This window comes from Physeter macrocephalus, chromosome 5 (assembly GCF_002837175.3).
Source record: "Physeter macrocephalus isolate SW-GA chromosome 5, ASM283717v5, whole genome shotgun sequence".
NCBI lineage: Eukaryota > Metazoa > Chordata > Mammalia > Artiodactyla > Physeteridae > Physeter > Physeter macrocephalus.
Window position 1 is genome coordinate 27,783,429 of NC_041218.1, and position 7,108 is coordinate 27,790,536.

Here is a 7,108-nt window from a genome sequence, read left to right on the forward strand (position 1 = left end):
ACGAACTCGTGTCCCCTGCATCGGCAGGCGGACTCTCAACCACTGCGCCACCAGGGAAAGCCAAACAGCTGCCTTTTATTTACACAGTTGAATTGTAGGGTGAGTAAAAAAGTTCTGACTACATTAATTAGCTACAATAACAATAAAAATTAAATATCTCTAGACCTTAATAAAAAGTATTGTTCATATACATAGGTTTATGTGCATTTGTACATATATACATATACAAATACATATATACATATACAAATACATATATAGATATACGTATATTCTCTCTCTAAAAATATTTGTTCCTGAAATATTTGTTTCATCTGAACAGGGCAGAAGTTCCTGTTTGGCGCTTGTCAAATCTTTTTCCATTAAAAACTCAATAATGAGCCATTGCATTTCTTCATGCATTACTCTGAAATTATATACAGGCCACTGATTTTTTTCTGCTGGAGACAGTAGTTGAATTTGCCCTCCCAGCTCATCTGCTTTATTAGCTGTGTCTGACGTGTTGCAAGCAGTCATCAAACATTACCTGTTGTTATTCTGTGACTGAACCCCTCTGGAAAGGGGAAGTAGAAGCCTAGGGATTGTCTGGTGGTTTTAGCTCTAGTCCTCACTCTGGAACATGTATGCTGACACACTCCTTATTTCCTTCTCCTTCCTCTTCTCTAGAATCACCTGATTTCAGAGTTGAAGAGCATTAGGTAGCCCCACTTGTAAATTCCATTTCCAAGATGCCCAGCAAGTAATTATCCAGCCTCAGCTTGAACATCAAAGTGACAGGAAGTTTACTCTATCCCACACAGCCCTTCATCTTTGGCCAGCTTTAACTATTAGGAAGTACATTTAAGTTGAATCCGTCTCCTCGAATAAATATTCTATAATCCTAGTTCTAGTTGGACCATGTTGAGAAAATGTGCTCCTCTGCCACATGAGAGCCCTTTAAACATCTCTCAGGAAGGCTGTCAGGTCTCCACTGAGGCTTCTCTGCCCAGACCTGGACAACTGTTCTTCCTAGGATGTGGGTTCGCCTTCCTCCACCATGTTGATTGCTTTCTTGTAAACACACTTGTTTATCCATCTCTTTCTAAAAGTGGCTCTGGACCATGGGCTCTGATGGCAGTATGACCTCTGTAGTCAGACCAACACAACAGTAAGCAGGTGTGACCACCTCCCTTTTGCTAGATGCTGAAGATCTGTTAATTTAGCCCAAGTTCAGACGAATTTGGGGTTATTATATTACAGACTTGATTTGGACCTCTGTTGCCCTACATTCTACAAGTCATATTTCCCCCCCACATTATTGCCGTACAGTTCTGTGTAGGACTCTTTATTTAATCCTATCGTGTTTCTTTCTTTATTTTAGATTTGAATTTTATTTCAGTCTGTTAAGAGATAATGCATTTTCTATCCCTCCAAATATTGTTCTATTTGCATGTCTTCTATATGTCTACCTGCTCCATTAATAGTGCAAATGTTGAACAGAAATTGGCGCAGGACAGAGGCCTTCAGGTTGACATTGATCTATTATTTAGCACTTTTCAAGAAAAGCTGTTTATCCAGTTACAAATCCTCCCAAAGACATCACCATCTACTATTAATGTCTCCTTTATGATAACAAGACCATTGTCAAGAGGTACTGTCAAATAGCTTGTTGAAATACAGATGCATAATATCTACTACATTCCTCTTCTCTACTAAGTCAAAAAGACAAAGGAGGAGCACTGACTCACCAGTTCTCAGTAATTATTATTATTTTCCTGAGGATTTTCAGACTATCCTATTCGTTCATTAAAGAATATGTATTCAGTGTCTGCTATATTCCAGGCACATTGCTAGACACAAGGCAGTAGTATCCATGCACCAAGGAGTTTACTGCCTTTAAATAATGCATTCTAGACTTTTCCCCAGAAACAACACCAATAACTCCCCTCCCTTCAAAGGTTTAGCAGAGAGTCAAGCACACAGCAGGTCCTCAATAAATATTTGTCTTATTGAATTTAATACTTATTATAAGCAATATCTATTAAGTGCCTACCTGTGACATGCATTAAGCTAAGTATGTTAAATATTTTATGTCATGTAATTTCTATGACACACTTGCCCCCCATTTTACAGATGAGGAAACTGAGGAACACAATGGTTAGGTAATTTGTCCAAGCCTGTACATCTAGTGAGTGGCAGAGATGTAGATACAAACCCAGTCATTTGACATTAGAGGTCACACAGCTTGACCGCTGTACTGTAACTCATGACTCAGCTACTCTGATGGAATTAATACAAAAGTGTCTCATTTTATAATCCAAATATTCATAAGCCTCAGAAAAAAATTTTTTAAAGAGTTTAAGCAAATAACTAGCAAATCTATCAAACAACTCTAGTGGAAATATAAATATTTTAGGTAGATTTTCATTTCAAAACAAGGTATTCCCATAAAAACAACAAAGTGTAGAATTACGATATTTTATGACAATAATATAATGTTCTCAGCAAAAAGCAATGTTAGGACTTCCTCGTCCACATTACTGCTATTTCATAGAAATCATTTCATTTTAGATGTAGAATGTTCCTTAGAAGTTATCTATTCATTTAAGAGCCAGATGGGTGATGGTCTCAAATAAATTCTAAGGACTTGACAACCTCAAGACTCTATGATTTAATTTCCAGAAGCGAATTTCCAGTTCTACTGAGATCCTTTTTTTTCCATCTGACTTAAAAGAATTTAAAGGAATTATTTCAATCTGAATATTAAGCATCCATCTTTTGTTATAAGTGATTTAAAAACACCTTGATAAAAATTTAATTATTCACAAAAATCATTTAATTTTTTTCTCAGAAACCAGGGCTAGCTAAGACATTCCATAGTGTCTATGCTGACACTTTCTATGAGCATGTTCATTCTTGATCTGTTTTTCTCGTGATACTATTTTTTATTAAGCTTAATAACTATGCAATTGAGTTAATATTCTGTAAACGAATGAAACAACCCTGGCTTTATTCTGTAATTAAAAAGGCCCTAGACAGGTGATCAATGGTAAAGAAAGTAATGAGAAGCTATCACAATACGTGTTTCCATCTCTTCAAAATATTCCCAATACTAGACTACTGAAGCTAGTTGGTGAGGAACAGGTAAAATATTTCATAATCTCTCACCTTTTGGAATTATCATCTTGTCATTCTTATCCAGGACCTTGCCTTCCTAAATCAGAGGAAGTGTCTTGGAGCCAATGTGTTCCTCTGTGTATCTAAAATTAAGTACCCAGCTGGTGGCTAAATTAAGATCTGACCTTATACAACTGAAATATGAACGATTCCTGGCACATAGTAAAGTGAGATTTCTCTGGACCCTCATCACAAGAAACACATGGCCACAGAGGTGTAATAAGATTATCTGGGTCCTGATTGGTTCAAAGAGCTCTCATGAAAACAAATGATCTGCCAACCCTGTTGCTATGAGGGTCCTTGCTGAAGGAACAAAGCAAAACCACTTAAGTAGAATTTAAAAATATTTTAAAATCAGTTGTTCAAGAGACAAATCTGTGAGTCTCTGCATCTGCAGATCCAAATCCACTTTTAGTCAATTTTAACACACACTCTTTCTCATTCTTTGTCTTTTAGACTCATGTCAAATCTCATTAAATATGATCTTCTTGTTGTAGGAATTTACTGTTTTTCATTTGATTTGCATTTCATACCTACCAGTCTGATACACAGATGGGGAGATGACATTCAGTGATATCTAATCTGATCAAGACTTTTTAGGTCAAGTTATAAAACATAGAGTCTAAAGTGAGCAGCAGAGGTAAAGCAAGCAGAAAATTAGTATTTTAATTGGGAAGGGTTGTTTGTTTTCTTTTAAAAAATAAAGTTTAGTGTGTTATTGATTTTCTAATGAAAATAATCTGCCTTAAATTTGTTTTTAAATGGGTATCCCTGGATTAACTTGGCCACTGTCAGCATTCACAAAGCCATCTGGCTTCCATCCCCACGGCTCCATTAAAATAACTCTTCTCAAGTGTCTCACTGACCTCCTAGTGTCTAAGGCTGATCGACACTTTTCATTTCTTATTTTTCAGGCCCTCTGTTGGATTTGCTGCCATTGATCCCTCCCTTTTTTCCTGAAACTCTCTACTCCCTAGGCTTCGTGGAGTACTATATGCTTTTATTTTTCTTCTTATCTCTCTGATTCATTCTCTGTACTTAGTGTTAATGAATAAACCCATGGATTGTAGTGAATTTACCAGTTTTATTTCAAAATGTGGAAACCATAAATGTGAATTCAGAGGTTCTACCTCCTCTTTGTGATAAAAGAGGCTGTATTTCTGTCATCCTTGGAGCAAACCCCAAGAAATATTTTGTATTTATACCACCATTAACTGTGTCTTGAAATAGTTATGGTTGAAGGCTAGAACATTGTGCACATTTTATAATTATTAATCTGATTTGAAATTTTTCAATAAAGAATTCTTATAAAAAGCAAGCAACACTGTGAAACTAATTTTTATAGCTTTGTAACTTATAATATTAAAAATTCATATGAAGGTTTAGAGTATAATTCAATTTATGAAAAAAACCTATACCCGACATTTTAAAATGTAGTTTGGTACATTTCAGGGACATTTCTGCTCTTATGTGAATAAATTTATGACTGTTTTATCCATTTATATAATAGTTATTATAGATCTACTTATATCGTACAATATTTAAAATAATAGAAAGAACGAAAAAGAGAAACGGTGTGGTAAATAAATGAAAATATGCTACTGATGACACAGACCTATGAACGTCTTGCCTCACCACTTACTCTCTCTGTCACCTTAGATTTGCTATTTAAATTTCTGAGACTCAGTTTATTCATCTGTAATATGGGAGTAATAATAATCATAACCATAATAAAAAAATAATAATACAATGACCATGGCACTCACCATTTTAATGAGATCTATTCCTCAAGTAGCTAATCATCTATACACACACAGTAAAGCAGACTTTGAGTAATTCAAACATTTAAGAGAATGACCTATTCATAATGCTAATAATCACTTCCACATTTGCCTGTTTTGGAAATTGGCTTTTCCTGTTGGTTTTCTCAAATGCAAACAAAGTGAATAGGATTTTTGAACAGTGTACCTGTGGTTTACAGGTGAGGGTGAGTTTCAGTGAGGATGTGATCAAGCAGTAAACGACTACTGAATACTACCGCTGTTCTGAGGAAGGTACATATAACATTACCGACCTCCAAATAGGTGTCTCATATATATATATATATATATATATCAAGAAATGCATGTCCTGTGTCAAGTTGATAATGTTAGCAACTGATACGAGGAGGCTTAGGTTGAACTGGTTGCAGCACAGTGTTAAAGGGACTGTCCCTGGAACCACCCACTTTTATTTTGGGAACAGGAGACTTGGGCAGCGCTGTACGTGAACTTCCAGGGAGCCATGCGGCTTCCCAGTCTTCACATTTAAGGCACCCACTGCCACCACACTTCTCATCTGCCCACAGGTACTCTGTGTTCCTGAAAACAGGTGTGGGGCTTGCAGGCCTTTGACTGAGAATTTAAAATACAGCTCTTGTTACCATGAGCCCTACTATCCCATCCACCCCACAAAGCCATTTGGCACCCCATATTCCCTTCTGATACAGCCCATTCTCCATAAAAGCCTTATCAGACTGCAGCTTTATCTTGCCTCTTGGGCAAAATGGTGTCATTCACACATCTTGGAGAACCCTACATTGTTCTGCCCTATTATTTTGTAGTTTAGGGAGCAGTACTGTGTATGTCTCACTTGGCTTCATTTTTATACTTTGGTATATTTCAGATTTTCTCCTTCTCCTTCCTTCCTGTCTGCACTTGTTCATTATTTTGGTCTTGGGGGCTGTTATTTTTTTTAAAAATGCACATTTTATTTCAGCTGTGTATAAAACAGAGTAGAAAAATGTGGGAAAAGAAAAGAAATTGTTTTAGTATGCTTACCAGAACTTTGGTAATTGGTTGTTTGCTCTTGCTGTGCTTTCTACTGTTTTGCTTTGTTTGTTTTTGTTTTTGTTTTTTTCAGACTGGAACACGACTGAAACTGTGAGTCAAATGTATTAGCACCGCCTTCCATCAGGAGCGCTGATGTCACAGGCCCCTGGGAGAAACTGCATTGCTGACATCACTCTGTCATTTTGTTTCCACACAGCAGCACAAAGGCAAGTGACGCGAGGGTAGTTTTTAGTAAGGTAGTGCCGTAGAAGCACACTAAACCAATAATAGGCAGAAAGTGGGGAGTATTCTGTACTGGCCCCCAGTTACATTTCCCACTTCATCACCAGTGTCTGGTAAAGACCTTGCCACATAGAAAGGTTTGCATAGCTCATAGGGGCAGAGCTAGGATTTTAACACAGACAGACTTGCCCATATGCTGGAGGCCTCCCAGGAGCGTGAGTGCAGATGTGTGTGTGTGCACCAGTGCTCCTATGTAGAATCACTGCCCTCCCCATTCCCATACTGGAGTGAGAGATGTTGTGCAGTGTCTTTCCACTGCAGAGTAGCCCCTGCTTAAGTGGCCCAAAGCAGAGGCAAACTCAGAGCTGCCTCTGTACCTGGCAAGTTGATTGTAATGGCTGCTTTGTTCAATGATTCCAGCAACTCAACAAAGTAGCCAAACCAAAAACTTATCAAGCCCTGCAATAGAGACCCGTGGGTTGCCATGCCCCTCAAGACTTCACCTGCTACCTTAGCTTAACCTGCTTGCTCTCTGATCAGGTCACGCATATTCTTCCCTCTGTGTCCTAGTCACAGTGTGACCTGTCTCAAATGCCCTCAGTGCCACTCCCCATTTCTGCCTGTAGAGGCCCTTCCGCTTCTTTAAGACCCAGCTTAAATCTGCTTTCCCCATCTCTGTGAAGTTCTAATCGTGTCAGAGCCCATCTTTTTCTCTTTTATTTTCTGATTATGTATTTTTTGTTTGCCTTGAACTGTAGTCATTTATGTACATTTCTTACATCAGGTTTTTATTTGTAACCTCTGAGGACATAGAGTATAACATATAACACGTGGGACTTGCACAACGCAGGTGTTCAATAGATATGAATTGAATTGAAGGCCTGGGGACCTAAACAGCA

At 37.7% G+C, this 7,108-nt stretch overlaps 1 protein-coding gene across 4 annotated transcripts in view; it reads right to left on the reverse strand.

The window, feature by feature from the left end:
* Positions 1-3,230, reverse strand: part of ASB15 (ankyrin repeat and SOCS box containing 15) — a 32,251-nt gene extending 29,021 nt beyond the window's left edge. For 3 of the 4 annotated variants that reach the window (XM_028489803.1, XM_007101042.3, XM_028489802.2), the window contains exon 1: positions 3,148-3,230. The gene's annotated coding sequence lies outside the window, so the exon portion shown is untranslated. Of the gene's footprint in view, positions 1-526; positions 673-3,147 lie in introns of all 4 variants that reach the window. The other variant, XM_028489801.1, reaches the window with a different exon arrangement.
* Between the last annotated feature and the right edge of the window lie 3,878 nt (positions 3,231-7,108).